Below are 21,469 nucleotides of genomic sequence, written 5' to 3'. Positions count from 1 at the left end.
CCCCATAAAACTATCTTCCAGAAACTAAGAAAATGAAACATTATGTGCTAGTTTAACTGTTAGTTACCACTTCCTTGCAAGGCACAATATATAAAGGGCACTGTGAAAAGCTAGTATGTTTTACAGAGGAGAGCAGCAAATTATGGCTCAACTGTATGGAAATGATTAGCACCTGCATATGGGTACAAGGCAGCAAAGTTTAGAAACCATGAGCTCAGCTTTTGGCAGAACGAAGAGCCTGAAAGGTCTTAAGTTTTCCTGGGTAATAAACCCAGTGATTACTGAGATTATATTAACTTAAATTAACATCCATCATTTATTTTTTTGTAGCAGCATAAACAATCTTACTCAGGTCTTGCCCAGTCGGGCACAAGTCTTAAAGGTATGGCTTCCTGCAGATGGGGAAGATGAGTTATGTGGTAAGATCTGGCCCTATGATCCATACTCACTTGAGTAGACCTTGGGTCCAACATCCAAGCTGAGAAATCAAAAACTGTCAAGTTTTCAAAGTGTTTGTGATGAGAATAATTTATTCACTAAAAATCATTTTTCATTAAAATTGGCAACAATTCTCTCCAAACATTTTTAAAAATATACATAAACACACACAAAAGTAAATTCACACTGCCAGGAGAGAAAAAACTTTCATGAATTTGATGGCAAGCAAGTATTTTTGCCAGCCATTCTAGAAAAATGAAAATACAGTTCAAAATAATTGTAAAAAAAAAATTGTATTTTGATTTTTGCAGCATTTGCTTTGGGTTGGGGTTTTTTTGGGGCTTTTTTTTTTTTTTTTTACTTTGCTGGACTCATTTCAATAACTATTATTTGTGTGATGAAATGTAAAAACCCAACTGTGAGAGTAAAGACTGGAGAACGATGTCCCTTAAGTGATTCAGTCCCCTTCAGCAGAACACTCTGCAATCAAGGGGAATTTTTCCCAAGAAGGTGGCACTGTGCAAGGGCCACCACCGAGTCCTGATCATGAGCACTGGTGCACCGCTGCCTGGGCTGCACCCAGCCCACGTGGCATGCAGGAAAACTATTCACTAGGAAATCTGCTAGGTCACACTATTTGTTAATCCCCCATTCATATAGGCTGTTATTTAAAAAAAGCCCAAAGGACAATAGTTGCTTCAGTGGTAAAAGTGCTGGCAACAAGCAGACAGGGCTGTAAAACCGGGCAGAGCCACTGATGTTCTCACACATGTGCAGTGAGGAACAGGAAGGTGACTTCCCCATCCAGTCACTTCTTGCAGTTTGGTTCCAGTTCTCCTTACAGGCGTGCAGCCCTTTGCTATCAGTGGCACTGGAGGAAGGTTCTAAACCCGGGTATTGTTATTAGTGACCACGCTGGGGAGTGGAAAATGTCATTCTTCTGCCTATCAGTGCTGGGGAGATGACAAGCCTAGTAGGAAGCAGATGCAAATGGCAGGGTAGCAGACATCTCCATCTCCCATGGGTTGCAGGGAGCTGAAGGAAGGCCTGGCATCAGCCTTGGTGCTGCTCTCCACACACCAAGCCTGTCACAGCAGCAGCTATTCCTCCAGCCCACGGCCTCACTGAGCTCACATGGGGTTCAGCACCCAACTAGCCCCCCCCAAACCTCTGGCATCAGCAGCACATCACAGCCTACGCCATTGCAAACATCCCTTAGCCAACACCTACAACCTCCTCCGGCCCAGAGGTGGGCTCAGGCAGACAGGGCGTTACTGCATGTCGCCAGCCAGACCCAGCTTAAGAACGACTAACAGACAGTGCTTTCTCCCTGGGTAATACTGCCACTTTCACTTCATTAAAATCTTTTAATGGGCAGCTCCTTCCCTCACACCTCCCTGTTAGCAAACGTCTTATTCAGAGTAGGAAGATCAACAGCATCTCAGTTTCTTTGACGTTACTGAGAAAAAATTAAAAATGAAATGAATCTAGTTGGTCACATCTAACGTACGATGGGCTTTGTGTGACATCACCAGCCTGACACCCAAGCTAGAAAGCAACTGGATATTTGTATATTTTACAGCATCCAGATCTTCGGTGTTGGAGTAACCCTGCCTTAAAGCTTTGAACGAAAAACGTGAAGCCACAGGTATTTGAGGAGGGAGAATAATGTGTCTCTAACTCCACATTGTTATGCAGAGTTGTTGAGATCACTGGTTTACAGCTCTGTTTATCCCAGAGGCTTATTTCAAAACCATGTCCTGTTGTTTGATAGCTTGACTTTGAACCAGAACTGATACAGCATCACAGCAAACCCAAACTCATCCTGTCAGCAGTAAGAGAACCACTCAGACGTGTCACTAACACAGACTGCCAGATTAATAGAGGCTTGAAAAATTAACATTTTTTAAAAAAAGGTCCAGTGTTTTGAAAGGGCAGAAAAGGATGGGAACAAGAAAGGATATGAAAACAAGCCCAAACCAAACAAACCCTGTTTGCCCTGGTTTGCTTGCTTAAGGAAAAAAAAAAAAAGGATAGGGTTTTTGTGTGTCTGTTTTTTAGTAAGGCTTCAGAGATGCTCCTGATTTTATCCCATGTTTTTATACTGTCTGAACACTTCACCATCAGTCGCAAAACAACCACATGCTGAGGAAGTTCATTTAACCTCATTTTACACTTAAAAAAGGACTCTGTGGGCTTGATGCATTTTAAGTCTGTCCTCATCAAAAGGTTAGTACCTGCAACCAGACCTTACCCTTGCCCCGACTTGCCCTGGCTCAGAACAACTGATTTACTGTCAGGTTAAATCAGATTCCCACATCCATCTAATCGCAGATCCTGTTCCTGGCCTTGAGTGGCAGGATGTGCCTCAGAGGAAGAGTCGAGGACGCTGTTGGGGCAGAGGGACAGGCAGCCCGCCCTTGCCAAGACTCCCCTGACACTGCAGATCCAAAAATCATTCAAACTGCTCCAAATCTGACTAGCCTGGACTGCAGACCCAGAGCATGATGTGGTAAGGAAGGGACCAGCTGGAGGTCCCTGGTCCAACCTCCTGTGCACAGAGCAGCTCCAATTAGATCTGGCTGCTCAGGACCACATCCAGGTAAGTTCTAAGCATCTCTGAGGATGGAGATCCCACAGCTTCTCTGGGCCTCAGTTCAGTGTTTGACCACTCTCACAGGGAATTTAAAACAAACATTAAAAAAAAATTAAACAAAATAGTAGCAGCTCTATTATCTTAAAGTTGGTAAAGGGATTTAATTGTTAGTTCTTTATCAAATGTGCAATCTGAAGAAGTGATGGTGTAATTGCATTGCTGCCTGAACCCACTGACCTCTGCTGAGCAGGGCTGCCAAGAACATGTGCATGAGAGGGGAAGAGAAACTACTTGGAGAACATCTTTGCTTGCTGCCCATTTGGTTGCTGAGGGGTAGGTTGTTCCTCTCCCTTCCCGTAGAAGCAAGCTGTTGTTTCACTCCTCCGATAAAGCTGTCGGTATGGTAAATCCAGCATCGAGCTAGAGAGAGTTCAACAGTGCATCAGTTCACAGAGGGAGCTGTGAAGCACGCCCGTCAGCGGAGACAGCTCGCGCAGAAGCGACTGCTCAACCCGTTGCTATTAAAAATATTCACAAGAGCTGCTCCCTCTCCACGCGGGTATTTAGGTGCTGCTCTCCTCCCCAGACAGGAGTGTTTCCTCCCCATAGAGCAGAGGATCAAACTGGTGAGGAAGCAACGACAGCTATTCCCGTTAACAGGCTTCTTACTGTAAGCTCAACCGCTAAGGTCCTCTCTGAATATTTTATCTGGCCCTAGCAGCGGGGGAAATTGGCTCCTTCCTTCTGTCCACCAGTTTTTGAATAGAAAACTGAAGTAACAGGAGGAAGTACCTCCCCAGCAGCACAACAGCCATAGCAAACTGAACCAAGCCCCCAGGTTTAAACCCAGGTTTCTTAGAGAAATCAGATTTACAGACTCAGCAGCCACTTGCATGCCTACGTCTGCCTCTGTCTGCGCACAGGCAGCATGTCCAAGCACTGCAGGCATCAATCCCCAGCTTCAACAGGTCCCAAACACTGCAGGTCACTTTCCACCCCCACCACATCCTCATGTCCTGTGGCTTTCCTCATCTCTCCACAGAGCCTCTGCCTCTCACCAGGGCAATGAAGCTGCACCTCTGCCACCACGTTTTCTCATTATAAAGGCACGATCTCTCCCTCCCAAAGGTAACCACAGTAATGCTCGAAAATGAAAAAGTCTATAAAAGTTACAATAATTAAAATTCCATTTTAATTCCTCTGCGCAGGGGAGGGAGAAGAGGTCTCCTGCACATGTTTTCCCACTGCCACAACAGTTTGTGCATTGTGTTATAAAATTTTTCAGTGCCATTTATTTTTATTCGGCCTGTGAAATACTTCGGGGAAGGCCTCCTCGTAAATGGCCCATAAAGTTTGACAGGAACTAAACCTCCCACTGTTTTTGTGACAGGTATAAAAAAGAACCAACTTAGTTGGCACCCTTAATGCATGTTTTATGGGAAAAGGAAGACTGTCCCTCTGTACAGGCAGCCGATTCCCGAGCAGACCAAGTTCAGTCCTGTAAGCATCTTTTGTGGCCTTTTACGAGGTAAGGCTCTCTTTATAAAGTTCTGGCCTTGCCACAAATCCACTTCCCTCTGGGCTCATCCATTAATAAGCACTTTCATTAAAATTCCTCCTTTCTTAGAGAAACAGCCAAGTTAATTTAACAGGAAATTGACTTTCTACAGCACCCTCGCGTCTGACTGCGGCGACACAAGCCAGTGTTGGCCAGAGACATCCTGCCCATTAGCTTTTCTCCTTCATGCATCTATTTGCAAAAACCACATGGTTCCTCACCTTGTTAGAGGGAAGAGGAAATCAGAAGGTCTCAGGACAGGCACTCAGAAGTGACTGGCCCATTGCATTTCTGCTGTCACCAACCTTCAAGGGAGCGTGGCATGGCCATGAAAAGCATAGGAACAATGATGGAGCTCAGAAGGACTGGGAGCAAATAGCGATTGCACTGGTCTACGGGTTGCTGGTCCAGTCAGAAGATGGACACACGGAAGATGGACAGCAAGAGGAGATCAGCTTAAGAGAGACTGAGTGACAGGACTGCAGTCTGTGGAGGGATTAGGCTCTCAGTCCACTGCACACAGTCAGGGCATCACCCTCTCAGACGTGTTAATCCATCACTAGCAAAAGCTCAAACCTATAGCAATAGAGAGAAACCCCAACTCTGATACAAACTACATTCCAGAAAATAAATTTCATCAGCACGCCAATATTTTATGAACAGAGGAGGCAGCTGAGTTAATCAAATACATTATCTGCACCCTGTATATTGGCAAACTTAGAAGAATGAAGAACTTCTTTGGCTTTATTGTAAAAATCCATTTTATTCCCTTTCAGCTTCCAAGCCAAGCTTTCAGGTGGAAGGCTGTACATAACACCACTGTATTTAGAAATGAGAAACCAGAAACGACAGTGACTCCATCTGTCCGTAAAAAAACATAGCATAAAAATTCCATATGAATTTATTTTGCATTCTAGTGACGTATTTCTCTGCATTTCACAAGAAAATGTCCAGGGAAAATGACAGGTTTATTTTTAGCCCTTCTTTAATCTTTGCAGAGTATGGCAGCAGATTGCAACCCATCATAAGTGTCCCAAACTAGGCTGAGATATGCTGCTGAAAAAGAATGGGTTTGGATTGACTGTCATACTGCAAAGATATGGAGATGTTCTTAACAACCAGCCCCACTCCAGCTATAAGAAATTTGATCATATGCATTTCATTCTCAGTGTCACATATAAGTGGGAGATACATTTGTCACTGGATAATACATTCAGAATTAACAAGAAGAACTTGTCAGGTTTTGGCTGCAACCACTGAAGCTGAAGCCTAGAGCGAAATAAACTGTCAGATCAGAGCTTTGTTAAAAGGATTAAACCCATTCTTAAGGGTGGAGCTGTAGAAAAGCTTTTAAGCTTTATACTTACACCTGAAAGGTTTTAAACTGGGATTCTAACAGAGACTGACACAAAACAAGTATTTTAGAAAAACAACAGCTCATCTGACCTTGCAAGCCGGACCATCTCCAGAATCAGCCATGGTTCAGTTGGGAACCATGTGCCGAGCGCTGCCCAGGAGCCCTGGATCCGTCAGGCAGTCACCAATCATTGGCCACGGTTTTTGGCATCTGCTCAAGTTGCTGTAGAATCAGTAACTGTTTTGTAAGTTAGTCTCATTACAGACTTACTACAGTAATTGATTTGCACAGTGGCCATGTGGTAACTCATAAAACTTCTCACAGGACTCCCAATCCTGCAAGTATTTCCCCCCCGCACTTTGGGGGAACAAAGTACCCTCTGGAAGGTGGGGAGTCCAGCCACACTCCTGGCCTGCACACAAGCATTAGGAGGGTTGGACCATTGCATTGAAGCCTTTGACCCACAGAAAAAGTGTTTTCCTCCATGCAATTAATTACCGAATTGCACCGCATGATAGCCTTGTGAATGAAGTAGGTGTTACTGCACCACTCATTTTGCAGCGAAGGGAAGCAGAGCTATGAGTCACTAGTGCGGTGAGCTGCTCAAGGTCACACAGTAGCTCAGTCATAAATAGCACCCAGGTGCCCAGCTCTTGCCCAACCCTGAGCTTTCTCACACTGCTTCAGCAGTATTTTGGGAGCTTGACTGCAGCTTCAAAGATGTTTTGAACCCGCTCAGCCTCTGGCCTGTCCTGTGCCCTTCTCATGCACCCCTTCACCTAGCCTGCTCTGCACCACAGCGCCCGACAGCTCATCACCACCCGGCCGCCTCTTGGTCCTGATTTGGTCAAGCCCCTCAGAGACATCTCCTTACCGGCACTGGGGTAAGGAGACACATGGTAACAGACACCAGACGAGATGCAACAAGCAGCATAGCAACGCAAACATGGCAATGCATAGCAAATAACACAAGCTCTGCAGCAGGGAGGCTGACAGACACCAAAGCAGCCCACGGTCATGGGTGGCTGCTGCTTGCTGGGAAGAGGCTGTCAGGTTCCCCCCACGTGGGTCCAAAAAAGGTGCATCAGATAGCAAACGAGCTGAGGAAATAAGTACCTGCAAGTCAAAACAAAACATCCTTCTACAGCTCTAACAAAAAAGCTCCTACCAAAGACACCACAAATCCACTTGTCAGATGAAAGACTCCACTATCACATGTAACCTGGAGGCAAAAGCTTCAGAGCACTTTGGTAACCTACGAGCCTTTTACATCTATATCATCCATCAATAGAACACAAAGCTGGGTCATTCAAATGCGTCCCAAAGCCCAGGCACTCCCTTGAAGATTTTCAGCTAGTTGAGGGTCAGCTTTTCCTCACCTATTTGGGCTCAAGGCAAGATTTCCCGGCTCTACAGTTGTGGGAGCTGGTGGGAACTGAGCTTAATAGGACTGGACCCCAAGGAAGAAGAAAGCAACAGCTGCAGACCCTCTGGCTTTGCAGAGGCTACAGTCCAAGGACAAAGCAGAGCTGGAACAAGTCTGCATCACGTAAGTTGGATGAAGTGCCATAAAATGAATCCCGATAAAACTTCAGTGATTCTGAGAGACATTGGATAGTACAGCATCAGTGATCAGGGGTCATGAGAACTGAAGTCTATGTCCTTATGTTGTTGTTAAGGTCATCTAGGAATATGAGCAAGTCTCTTAAATTCCCCATGTCTCTCTGCCACACAACAGCGTACGTCTCTATTGACTTTATCCGTCCAGGTTATTGAGTCATCAGAGCACAGCCTGTTCCTCAGCAGTGCAACACGCCCCGCAGCTGTAAAGCCCATAGTCGACAGCCTCTGACAGCAACCCCGTATGTAACACTGGTCCTAATGTAGCATAATAGGTATTACCAAACCACCTTGAGAAATATGGTGGGGGGGTTTAAAGCAAGGAATCCTTGTTTCATATTTCAAGCCGATTTTTGTCCAAAAGAGGCTCATTTGCCCCACCTGGGAGGGAAGACCCTGTGTCACAGCATCCATTCTAGTGATCGAACCAGGCTGTGAAGAACCAAGCCTCCCAGCACTTTGATAATGCTGCACTGCAACCGTACAGTATTGCTCCTCCTGTAAATCTGGGCTGTTACCCCTCCCTGTTACCTGCTTTTCACACCAACCTACTTTGCGGGCTGGGGGGATGGGGTGCTTTTTTAATATTTGAACTCAGTTGTGATAAGTACTGTACCCTCGCTGAAATATCAATATACCCCTGGTGACCATCCCTGCCAGGTAATTAGGTTTGTTGCTTTCAAATAAAAAAAAAAAAAAGAAAGCAAATAAAATTTAAAAAGTGTAATTATGGTTTGGAGAGCACTGGTCTCAATTTTTCCATTCTCAAAAGTCCTCTAGGGAAACAAAGAATGAGAGCTACTTATTGATTCCATCCTCCTGGCTCTCACACACAAGACTTGCTGGAAAACAGGACCCCTTGCTAGAAATCACCACTGTCCTCAGCTTCCCCAGGGACACGGGGAGGGAGGGAGGGAAGCAGGAGCGGAGGCACTCGAGTTTAAAGGGGGAAAAAAAAATAAAAAGAGAGGAGGGAGAAAAAAAAAAGGAGGGCAACAGTTTCGGCTTTCATTATAAGCACTGTTATATCAACAATGGCTGGGGAACAAAGGAAGCCATTTCCACTAGTTCCTGCTTCAATTAGTTATTTGAACTAGTGAAGATTGTGCCACTTTATCTCCCCCTTGTAACATAATCATTGTATTTTACATCTCATGAGAAAAAAGCCCTGCCAGAGGACATTATCTGGCTCTGGGTCATACATCACAGGAGATAACATCGTTATTCATGTCAAAAGGGATGATCAAGGTCTTCCTGTTTTATCAGCGATTAGCCAGGAAAGAAAAGCTGCTGCTGCTGGCAGGTAGCCAGGCGCTGGGCGAGTGTTCCCAGAGCAGCGCAGCCAGCACCGCTCCCAGCATCGCTCCCAGCACCGCTCCCAGCATCGCTCCAGCATCGCTCCCAGCATCGCTCCCAGCATCGCTCCCAGCATCGCTCCCGGCCCGGCCTCGGAGCCACGCAGCACCGGCTCTTCCAAAACCCTTCTTGTCCTGACCGAGAGGGAAGGTGCTGAGCCTTCCTTAGCCGGCAGCAGCAGGAGACCACCTCCTCGACAAGGTCTCCTCCTGCTCCCACCTGTCGTACTTGTGCTCTGGCACATGCCATCATCTGCCTCGCTGGAGTTGAGACAGAGGGATGGTGTCAGCCTAGCCCCTAAGGATGGTCTGGGAGGTACCTCAGTCCCCTGGGCTTGCACGTGAGTGCTCTCCATCCCCACACACCATTCCTTTGGCTGTTTCCATCTCTCTTTCCTTCCATCTGCTGTTGGTACCGCTCTTCCTCTTCTTCCCCACAGAATGCACTGTGTTAAAGCTGGGACAGACCTCAGCCCTGGCTTTGCCACTCACTGAGTTGTTCCACTTCCCAATCACCTTCCCTCAAGCTCAGAGCTCTTCACTCCTGAATGCTTAGCATATTCCCAATCTAAACATCTCCAGCAGTTTACCTGCTATCTGAGAGCAACAGGAAAACCTGCCCACCTCATCTCAACTACAAGCCCAAAGGGAGCTAGAACTCACTGCCTTATGTCTTGAACATTAACAAGAAGAAGAAAAACACTGCTATTTGAAAAAATATACCATGCTGAACCACAGAGGTACATTCCACAGTGCCTTCCTGAAGCAACTTAGCTTTATATGCCTGAACCAGGGTTCACTGAAGCAAGGAAGTGTCTCACTCCCTGAGCTCCAGCACAGTATCCTTCAGCAGTAACACGGGGTCATGGAAACTCAGTACTCCAAATCACCAGGCAAGACTCATCTGAACAAGCTTTTACTGTCTTCTCCCACCCAATTGACAACAGAGAAGTCCCTTCAGCGTTGGCACTTTTGTAAATCAAAACACACAGGATTTTCTATACGTGATCTGAATAATTTATTTAAAGACCAAATCGGTACGAGCTTTGTATGTTACTGAAGGGAAAAAAAACCCAGCAATGTGGTTAACAAGCACAAAAGTACATAGAGGATACATAACCTCCTACTTTGGGGAAGGAACTTCAAGTGCACATTTTGGACAAATCCATTGTGTGGGTCTTATACCTCTCCCCAGACCATCTATCACTGGCCAGAGATAAGGAAAGACAGACAGGAATTGCTGTAGCGAAGTGATTCCAGCAATTTAAACAACAGCTACTCCAGCTCAGAGCCTAACACATAATTACACTGCTGCAGCAACCAGCCTGAAACTGGAAGAGTGTTAATAGCAAAAATAAAGTGCGAACCAAAACTTATTAAACCCTGTGATACGTTAAAAATAATAACAAATGAAATCTGAGACCAAATGCCATTTCCCTCCAGAGAGAGATAAAATTAAAGTGACTCAGCAACTATGAATCAGGACAGGAAACCTGTCACAGAGCCAGTGATTGTAGCTCTGGTGGAACTGGGCATGGGGCTCTGTAGGGCTGTTGCTGGCATGTTCATCCTCACTAATGCTGCCAAACATGATGTGTGACCTGTCTGCAGAGCTGCACAGGACAAACTCACCATGAAAAACTCAAGAAAGTCAGATGTTCCTCCAGATGAGTTATGAAAAGGAAACATAACTGCTCAAACAGACCACAGAAATAAGGCAGGTTAAGCCAGCACAGCTGGGGCTCTTGGAGGTCACACAGTTAAACAGAAAAACAGCACGAGTTTGGGAGTGGAGATTTTTAGAAGGGGTTGTACTGAAAGGCTGGGTGATGACCTGTCCCTGTCTCAGATGCTGATCTCAAAGCAGTGCTCTCCTCCTGCCCACCCACAAGGCTAAGGTGATAGAAAGCAACTGTCCCCAGACGGAAGGCAAAGGGTACCCTGAGCCTTCCAATCCTTTTGAGCCTGGATGCAAAAGGACTTGAACTACTGGACACCTCCTCTGACCAGCTGACCGCTGAGTCATCCCAGCTCTCTCAGCAGAGCCACGGCTTGGGACTGCCACAAGGGTCATGAACCAGCAACCTGGCACACACTGTAGCTTGGGATACCTCAGACCCAGACCCTCATCCAGTGCCTCATCCTGCTCCCCACAGCAGCGAGTGCAGAACCTTACGGCATCCGCATCTTGGGGGCATTCCATGCCTGTGACCAGAGCAAAACTCTGCTGGAGCTTTGCTCAACCCTCAGCTGATGTCATAGAATCACCTCCACACTGCTGATTAGGCAAATGACCAGAAGCTGAGCTGTACAGAGGGAAGCCCCCTCCAACGTCAATCATCAAGACAAGTCAAGTTGACAATTGGGCTTCCACCCGCAGACACCCTTGGCAAAATACTCGGTCCTCATGATCTCCATGTACTAGAAATCATGGGATCTAAGCTGGGAAAGGCTGGTAAGTAAATTCATGAGTGGTTAGCAAACCCTGTACTGGTCTTTTGCAGAAAGAGACAGAAGATCATTGTCTAGATAGAAGAATTCTTAAAGCTTTACTACAGAGATCACACAAGCCCTGCAACCTTTAAAAAAGTAATTATAATTACAGAGGATTATTATTTTTTAAATCAAATGCTTCAAGTAACAGGTATATAAAAACACAGTTGCATGAGCTGCCAAAAAGGAATCAAACAAAATATGTAAGCCTCCCAGTAATTAACACTAATTAAGGTTAATTTGCATGGAATCACTCATATGATCTAGAAATGCCAGCCCAGAAAAACTGCCCAGTTTGTCCTTTGGGCATACTAACCTTGCTTATATCCTGTCAAACCTTATATCTAAAGACCTCAAAATGCCAGCAGAAAGGTGAGAATCCTCCTGCAGTGGCAGGGACCTTATGAAGCACGTAGCAGCCTCCATACAAAGCACAGCAGCAGAAGCTGCAAAGCAAAACCCACATCTGAGCTCTCTGTTAATTAATTGATACATCACAAGTGTGTTCTGATCTTTCTTTTCTCCTCACAGGCATCCAGACCATCCCTCTGGCAGAGTCCTCGAGGGAAACAAAGCCTCTCCCGCAGGATTTTCCCACTGACCCTTAAGCAGCTTCCTACAGCCCTCGGCCCTGCACGTCCCATCAGCAGCACCACCGCCCGCAGAGCTCCAGCCCCGCGGATGGGGCCCACAGCCCCCAGTTAACTGTTCAGCCTGACTGCCGGGGTCTCTCCAGGAGGGAAGGCAGAAGCACTGGGCTGGATCCAATCTGGCAGGGCCAACCTGAGCGCAGACCAGCCTCTGATCTGAGCTGGAAAGGTCTGTCACAGATAACTACTTCTACAACTGCCCTAGAAAAGCTTTTTGGGGTTGTGTAATGGCTATTCAAATCCCAGGGAGATGAAATCCATCTGCACGGGTTTCTCATGGAAGAACTGTGCACTACAGAAGCTGTACGTACTGCTCCTAGCCAAAAGGGCTGTTTTGCATGGGCCACACCACATGGATATTTTTATTACTACACTTCATAAAATATTTCTGAAGTTTCCTGGAATATACTGTTTCACATGCCACCAACAAAAGCTTGCTCCAAGCAACCCCACACATATGCAGAGGAGGAGGGAAAAAAAATCACCTAAAGCCTTTTCAAAAGGCATATCTTCCACACATTGCAAAGATAAGAGCCATGACTTGCAATGGATGGGGCCATCACCAGAGTTCCATTCATGCAGAGCTTTCCCAGAATGCCACACATTCACTCCCTCAGGGGGTTTTCTTGGATCTCACAACCTGTGTAGGACAGTTTCCCACATCAGTTTCCAGATACACCCTGCCAACAGCACAGTCTCCTCAGCTAAACAATAGCCCCCACCCCCAGCCATTCTGTCACTGTTGTAGCTAAAGGACAACCAGAAGGGGTTCTCCAGCTGGGAAAAATCCATACCTCAGCATGCTGGTCAAAGTCCTCATGGGTAACCAACCCCCACTGCTCACACTCCTCCTCAAACTGTGACTTTTCACTTCTAGACCTGCAACAGTGTGTATCAACAGACAAAGTCCCCATTATCTGAGCTCCCACCCCTTTGTTTCAGCCCAGACTGCTTACATAGACCAACATGGTTTCATATCCTGGATCTGCTCCACAGCATCTACAGCAACTGGTGTTTGTGTCCCAACTCCAGACCCAGAGCATCATTTTCTAACACCACACCAGCACTGCAAGGGCCATCAGGGGCAGGGTTACCCAGCAACTTCAGCTTGTACCTGAGGAAATGCACTTAAACAAAAGGCAACATTTTAAATGACTGTGGAGCGATGGCTCTGCTGAGAAGGGCTGCTGTTAGGCTGCAGCTTGAAGGAAAACAATGTCTGGTGGAAAAGCATTTTAAGTGGTGCTTGTTTATTCACTGATTTCTGAGGTGATTATCAGCTTGGCATGGGTTAGCAAGGCTATCAGAGCTCTGAAAAATGACTTTTAAGTCTCATACTGTGACAAAATAATAGCTAGCTAACAAACCAATGACATTTAAACCCCACATAAGAGGGGGTTTTAATGAAGATATTCCCCAACTTCTAAATTACTGATATTGATTACATCTGTGTAACAAGGATGGATAGGATTTCAATTTGAGAGTTAACCCAATTGCTGAAATAATTGATTGGAGATAGAAACACTTCCCCAAGTCAGCTACCTTTGGGGTCTTTAGAAATGTTGACTTTGAAACACTTTAACAGACTGTTAAGATCTTAAGAGAGCACATCCCAAATTCTTCCTTTGTGTTGCAGTGCAGTGGATATTTCCTCAATGTTTTCTTTGTAAATTTATTCCAAGTGTCTCACACACAAGTGTTTGGATCAAATATATAAGTCTGAGAAATTGTTAACGTTGGGAACCTTAATTGAAATTTTTACCACTGAAAATCTGAGGGGCTTCAGGCTGGTGTAACTGTGGGGGAAAAATAATCCTCAATTACTGTATTTCCTTTGGAGCCAAAGGAAAACTAGAAGAGAACAGTGTGAAAAGAAATAATCATCACAAGCATAGACAGGCAAAATTCCTTTAGTCTGCTATTAAATGATTATTTCATTTGAATCCTTACAGTGTCATAGAACAAATTACTGGGAGGACAGGGTCATTGTCCCATTGTTGCTGGATAGTGCTGCCAGCACAGTTAATAACTCCCTCATGGATCCAAATGCAGATACTAGAAGAGACTTATCTTTTCAAGCACACAAATGGGGAGGGGGAAAGGAAAAAATACTTATCCATGTCCCTGAAATAGAAGCCCAGATTTCTAAAGCCTTTCTTCTAAGCATGCGTTTGCCAGGGAGCAATAATGCCTTGAGATTAATTATTCCACATAAAAATTATGGAGGATGACACTAAGCAGTATTGATTCCTTGCTCATTCCCTTGCTGTCCCAGCCTTATTTGCTGCTCCTGCCTCCTATCTTTTTGCTTCTCCTTTGCTCTCCTTTCACCTTGGGTTCATTCACAAAATGCCAGAGCCGACCAATACTTCGTTTCCAGCTTCCTATTTTATCTGCATCCCCTGCAATCAATAACGGGCTTCAAAGTAGCATGCTCCAAAAATTAAGATCACTTCCTTCTCTCCCTTTCCTGCTCTGACATGGGCAGCACAAAGCTCTCAAGTTTTAATGCTCAGGAAAGCAAGCCCAGACATGATAAGAGCTGCAGTGGTGGCCAGAGGCAGCCCCAAAGCCCACAGGATCTCCCGTTCAACCTGGGGTGGCTGTAGATGTGCCAAGTGCTGCCTCAGAACCTTTCCCACAGGACAGGGGCTTTGCCACCCTGCCAGGTCAGCTCCCTCCTCACCTCCCAGCTCAGAGAACTCTTGGGACGCCAGTGGCAGAGGAGGACTACACAGCTATGTGGCAGGAGGCACTGCAGCCCCAAGTGCCTTCTTGAGGCAGCTGCTGGATGGAGCGATTCAGTGCAACCACGCAGCCCCATTCAAAACTGGCTGTAGCTTTCCCCAGTTACCTTCATAGAAACCACAGGCTTTAGGAAGATGGCCAAGACCAGACAATCCATGACTCCACACAGCATTAACCAGTTTGGACTAAAGAGAATTTTTTGCCCCTTGTTTTTTTAAGTAGCCCCCCCCTCCCCAAGCTCTGCCAACATTTACGGGAGGAGGGGCCGTGTCTTTGGGAGGGAGGTGTTTAAGATAAGAATGAAGATCTGTGCAGCTTTTTTTGCTCCAGACTTTGCATACACTATCAGTAGCTGGGGGATAATTTATTGACAAAATTTGTGGCAGATCAGACAAGGTGTTTGTGAGATATGGGACTTTGAAAAATGAGGTGCAATTCAGCCTTTGAAATATTCCTCTAACAATTTATCGTGGAGCCATATCTCAAAACCTACTTGGCCTAGAAACTTCAAGTTTGTTTTATTCAAGAGTCCTTGGCTAGATTCAGTGCACAGGAATACTTCAGATAAGGTCAGAGTCTTATTTATTTACTATAGGCTTCCTCCCCTCAGTCTTTATTTTTTTCTTTCTTTAAGCCATCAAACATTCCTTCAGTCTGGAAAGAGACTGTAAGACCAGGGCTTTGCCAGGATTTTGGCAGGGGTTAGTTGCTGCGCTGAGACACACATACAGACACAGTAGCAACACGTTTAAGCTCAATTAGCTGTAGGAGCTCAACTTCCAGAGGACTAATACTTGGTTCCCAAGTAGCTGCTGGGATCTGTGCACACTGGAACTTAAATTCACTCTTGCTGGAGCAAGAGAGACACCAGCACAGACTGCCAAAAGCACTCACAGCCATAGACTGCACACATCAGCGCAGGCAGCAGGCTCCCTGCATGCTGACAGCAGAGAGGATCTTCAGGACCAGGCCAGGAAATATCCAGACAAATCCCAAGCCATCATACGGGAAAGGAGACAAGAGCCCTCGGATACCGCAACCAGGGCTTTCTACGTGCCTCACGGCTCAAATGCTCAACTCCAGTCTCATCTTGAGAGCATCCCAGATCTACACAAGAGTAGGTCTCCTATGGCATGTCTAGGTAGGAAAGTTTATCAGCACAAACAGAGAGCATCAGTCCAGCTTTACACTTACACAGGGGGGCAGGTTTTACCCTGTGGCAGGAAAGGAAGCTGGGAGGTAAGAGTTGATTTTCACCAGAGCTATTTTTAGAACAATAAAAACACAAAGCCTGCAACTGCTGAAAGTATAACTTCATCCCAGGTTTAGGGATGTTAAATTAGCTCATTACTGTCTTGTGAAAAAAAGAGAGAACTCAGAAGTTCTACAAATTTTCCTCATAGCACATCTCCACTTAGCTTGTAACACACAAACACCTCATCTCAGCTCACCTCTCTGATCCCAGTGCTGGCTTCTGGCAGATAAAAGGCACTTAGATGCCTGAAGTCCTGGTGGCAAAAACAGAGGGACAGCAGCCAGCCCCATCCCTGTGTATCAAAGGACATCACCCAGCTTTCCCAGTCAATACTCTGGCTGAGAGCCAAAGCTTCAGACTTCTCATCCCCAGCTCCCAAGGCCAAGGCCAGCCCCTCCTCTGTGACCCTTTCTATCACCTACTGCTTTATCACTCCCATAAGCAGTTGTCTGCCCTCCTCACCTGCCCCTCATCTGCATTTGCCCTGGACCAGCACTCCCTGTAAATTGCCATCCACGGCAGATGGCTTCAATTTCTTTTGCCCTTACAATTTCAATAATCAGGTAGGCTTTTCACCTGTCAGCTACCTTGACAAGCAAATTGCTGCTGCAAATAGGAAAAAAACAGCAAGGAGGAGGGGAAGGGAGTAGAGGGAGTGAGGAATGACAAGCCTTTTCCTATCTTGCCCCAGGTGAGTGTTGCAAATTGGCAGCAGTGGTAAGGGAGTCACCCAGGGTTACCATGATTTGAGTATTAACAAGCATCCTTGCATTGTTTTAATCCATAATGTATAATTAACCCCTTGGAGCCAATGAGTCTGGCAGTGTCATTGTTAGAGCTGATGTAAAAGGTGACATGGCATGTTGCACTGAGAATTCCTAACAGCCCACCATCAAAGGTTTAATCATATGCAATTTATACCTTCACAGTTTATTATATATTGGAGCTTGCTGGAACCTCTCCTGTTCTCATGCACCAACACGTAACAAATCTGTGTAATCTCCAGTTGAGCACATTGTCTCACAAGTGCCCTTTCCCCATGGAAAAAAAGCAGTAATAAGATATTTTTAAACAGTCTAGACTCTAAATTGAATAGGAGGAGGTGGAGGCTGAGAATGAAAGATACGAATGTAGCTCCTTTAATATAGGACAGCACATATACATAACATACTTGAACTCCTGCAGCTGCTTTGGAGCACCCAGAAGGAAACCTGCACACAGAGGTTTAACTTTTCCAAGCTCTAAAATGCTTCTGTTGAATATTTATGTATTATTTTTTCCCAGATACTATTTCTTAACACCCAATATAGACATTGTGCCAGCAGGTAGAGTAGGCAACGGAAGAGAAACATTTATTAGGGTACACACTCCACAGTAGCAGGGTGGCCAAAGGAAACTGTGGAGACTGGTTTTTTACAGTGATGGTGTTGGCTTGAAGAAATCATGAGCCCCAAGTCCCCCAGTGCTGACTGCCACACACCCACAGTGAGTGCATCCCCCAGCACCTCCTCCCAGACATCGGAGTTTGGTGCTTTTGGTGGGACTCTGCTGCTGTTGATTGGTTCTCTAATGACTTTTATTTTTGCCCTTGCTGTGCATTGAGTGGGTACATACAGATTCTGCAGGCAGCTAAAGTAGCTTTTCTGCTGGCTCCAGCACTGTACAGAACCCTCCTCACAGACAGGACTGATTAATTGAGCATGGGGAAAGTGATGGGATTATCCCAAACCCCTTTGTATTTTTGAAGAAATGACAGATTCATGCCATCTGGGGACAACACCCTCTGGCTCATTTTTGCACTGGTGGTAGTGACGTGCCTGAAAGAGACAAGACCAAAAAAAAACCCCAAAAAACCCCAGGAGCTGAGATTCTCACATAATGAGCTAAGTCAAGAAGTTGGGATTTAAATCTTGCAGAAAATCTCACAAAGCTTGTGGTCTGCTTAGCAGCAAACTGTGGGAAGCTGAAAGATCTTTAGTGCCAAATCCAAAAGTTAATTGTACTTCACCGGTTTAAAACAGTCTGCTGAGACACCTGCACCCAAGGCAGCCCTGCCTGGACCACCATCTGATCCGCAGAGGACAGGGAGGAAGAACACAGTACTGCTTTACAGATGAGGAACAAGACAATTAAGCAACTTGCAACAGGCAATATAGAACAGAAATGGAGACTGAATTTAGACCTTGTAAATGGTTATCCAGGATCGTTGGCGTGAAGCTGGCACTACAGGCAGAGAAAAGCACAGGAAAGTCACCCAGAAGTCAGTGTTAGAAATGACAGGATGGCTCCCAGATAAAGTATGTAAATAGATTTTCATTGCAAAATGTAGCAGAATGTTTTTCACATTATCACCTTTCAAAGGTAAGGTCTCAGCACAGGCAGGGATGCTTCCACAGAGAGAAGATTTAGTGACACTTGTTCTGCAGTGAATGCTAAGCGGGGAGTTTATCTTTGCTGTAGTGATGCGACTGGAGGAGTGGGACAGTGTTATCTTCATTCAGGCCTTGGAGTGAGACACTAGTTCCTCCAGCCATGACAGCAAGAGACAGCAGAATCTCATGGCATAACATCTGCTGCAGGAAATTTCTTCTCAGGGGTTGACTCAGCTCTTCTGCTTTCCAATCTGCAGAAGACAAAGGAAGACATTTCAGATTAGACCTTTGAAAGTTAATATGTGGAGAAACCACCCAAACACCATGGACTGCTTCCTATCACATGCTTGTCCTGGGCAGGTTAAGGGGAATGGTCCTGTCTGGATGCCCTTCACTGCAGGTTGGACAAATGCCCAGCAAGGAAGGTCTGGGTAGAAAATGACTCCTGTCTCAGGAGAGGGAGACAGGCTAAAGGACCACTCCAGGCTTCCTCCAACCTCACTGTTAGACAACAGGACCTTAACACAAAGGTGAGAGAACAAGTCCATCACAACCATTACAAAAGCCCATGCTGAAAAAGGCAAGAGACTGCCCTTGGGGAGAGGGCTGAGTACAAGCTCTCCTGATGGTTCATTTGGGAAGGATGCCTTCTTCTCCACATCTGTTGCTATTTAAAAACAGAAGAAAAATGCAGAGCTGGGCTAAACACAGCATCCCAAAGGCAGAGGTTTGCAAAGCACTTCTGTCACATCCCACCTGCAGGACTGAGAGCCACGAAGTCCCAGTGGGGACCACTCAAGGGACTGTCCCTCTCTCAGATCTTGAAAACAGAGAGCTGCTGTGCCTGGCAGCCCCACTTGATTTTTGGCAGGCAGAGTAAAAGCATCTTGAAACTATGGAAAACTGTCGATAGTGTTGAGTGCTTGTGGTTTAAAAAAAACAAAAAACCAAACCAGAAAAGTTGCAAAGAATCCAGCCAAACAGGCATATTGCTCCATTCCCCCTTAAAATCCATCTCACATGCCCCTCCTGTGGGGCTGTGCATCGTATCTTTAAATCTCCTATAACCACCTCCTTTCTTCCTGCCCTAGCGTGCTGCGGATGTCTGCGTCGTGCTACTGGGGCATTTTCCCTGGTGGGTGGGAATGAATTACGTATTCATCGCTTCACAATGCAAACTCTCACAGCAGAGGAAGCAGAGGTCACAGAGACATCATTTGCTGCTGCTAACCCTCCTCACTACACTTTCACCCTGCAAGGTGGGGTTGGATCAAAAATCCTCACTTCCCACCCCAACACACCCTCCTGGCTGGATTTACATCAAAAAGCAAATGCAAGCCGCTAAACCCCTTGGTGTTATCCTGCAACAGCTGTAAAAGGAGAAGCAGCAGTGGGCTCCAGGGCTGGAATGCCATTTATCTCAGCTGGGGCTGTGAGCGAAGCCAGCTGCTGCTTGGAGGTGGTCTGGAGGGTTTTGTGGGGACTAGCCCACCTCTCCAGCATTTTATCCACCACAAGTTGGATTCCGGCCTCAGCCAAGCACAAAGTCCATCACACCCTTCCAAGCATGGTCAGAAAAAGGGGAAGCTGTGGAGAGGCGGTGAGGAGCTCGGCAATGCAGCTATGCCCACTCCTCCTGCAGTCTCAGCCGCAGAGTACCGCTGTCCTGCTCACTCTAGGGATGTCCTTCCCACCTCATGAAACCGTGGTGGCTCATCCCCAGGGCAGGGGGAAATAGCAGGGTCTAGGAAATCCAGATTCAGTAACAGGACTGTCCAGTAAGGAGCTTTTCAGTGACAGGTGCATTTTCACCTTAGCACTACTGGTATGAATAAAAGCAATTTGAGAACGTGGCCATTGCTTCAGGCAACAAGCAGTTACCTTTCAGTGGGATATGCATCTGCTTTCCCTGTGATGTTAGGAATGGTCTAAACTTCTGGCCCAAAGACTCCCTCACACTTCGCACTTCGACTCTCTTTCTAAACCTGGTAATTTCATAGAATCATAGAATGGCTACACCTGGAAGGGACCTTAAAGATCATCAGGTTCCAACCCCATGCCATGGGGAGGGACATCCAGCAATAGAAGCAAAGAAGAAACCGCAGCTCATTCCTGCCCTACATGTAGTTAATTGCCTCTGAGACAACTCTGCCAAGAGCGAATAAGACAGTCTATAAGCTAAAACCCTTCTGATTTTTGCAAACTTCTCACATATCATTTTCCCACTCCTTTGAACGGCTACTGTCACATCAAAGTTTGTAACATCAAAGTTCATAACAGAGCTATCCACCCAAGAGCTAATAATTCTCATACCTCACAACCAGGAAGCAATTAGGGCTTCGACCTCTCTGTTCTGGGATCCGTGTTAGCAAACTGCTCTTCCCGGATCATTCCTTGTGGATCCAAGCCATCTCCCTTCACTGCAAGGAAAGCCCTGGTTATCCAAAGAGGTGCTAACAGGAAAGAAGTCATTAAATTTAAAAGATTCAAAAATAAAATCGTATTCACTTTAGGATAAGCAGAACGTCTGTAATCTCACTTGCTCTGGTTTCTGTTGCCAACCCTGCGGACACACACACCCAGAACTCAAACATTCCTCTGCACTTCAGAGGAGGGATTGGGACAGAGCACAAGCGGGTTTGGCGGGTGTGTTTCGCTGTCTCGCCTTAAGCCTATCCTGTTGGCATCTATTAAAAAATCACTGCACGTTATTGAGATATCACTTAATTAGCTTTAGCTACATTACACTCCGATTTTTTTCATAGGCAAAGCAGATTTCTTTACAGCTGCATAGTGTCATCAAGTGCTCAATGAGAAGAACCTCAGCCTCAGCTCAGAAAGAAGCGTGTCTTAAATTTGGAGTGTCCGCTGTGCAGAAGGAGACCTGATACAGGCATTGTACTTTTCCATCATGCTCTGGCAGCTCCCTAAACATGACTGCAATGTACAGACTTTGAGCTGAGCAGAGAACCTCCTAGGAAAGGGTATGGAAGCTATTAAAGTTTAAAATGCAATCATATGCCTGAA

General features: G+C 46.0%; 1 long non-coding RNA gene across 3 annotated transcripts in view; it reads right to left on the bottom strand.

Moving 5' to 3' along the window:
- Window positions 1-20,863, bottom strand: part of LOC311198069 — an 81,765-nt gene extending 60,902 nt beyond the window's left edge. For all 3 annotated transcript variants that reach the window (XR_014617679.1, XR_014617680.1, XR_014617681.1), the window contains exons 1-2: window positions 20,756-20,863; window positions 18,423-18,693 (exon numbers count right to left, since the gene is read on the bottom strand). This is a non-coding gene — a long non-coding RNA (uncharacterized lncRNA). The remainder of the gene's footprint in view (window positions 1-18,422; window positions 18,694-20,755) is intronic.
- Between the last annotated feature and the right edge of the window lie 606 nt (window positions 20,864-21,469).

The sequence above is a fragment of the Gallinula chloropus genome (genome assembly GCF_964237585.1).
Source record: "Gallinula chloropus genome assembly, chromosome: 17".
Lineage (NCBI taxonomy): Eukaryota > Metazoa > Chordata > Aves > Gruiformes > Rallidae > Gallinula > Gallinula chloropus.
Note: the sequence above shows the minus strand (reverse complement) of the source record. Positions and strands in the feature narration are given on the sequence as shown.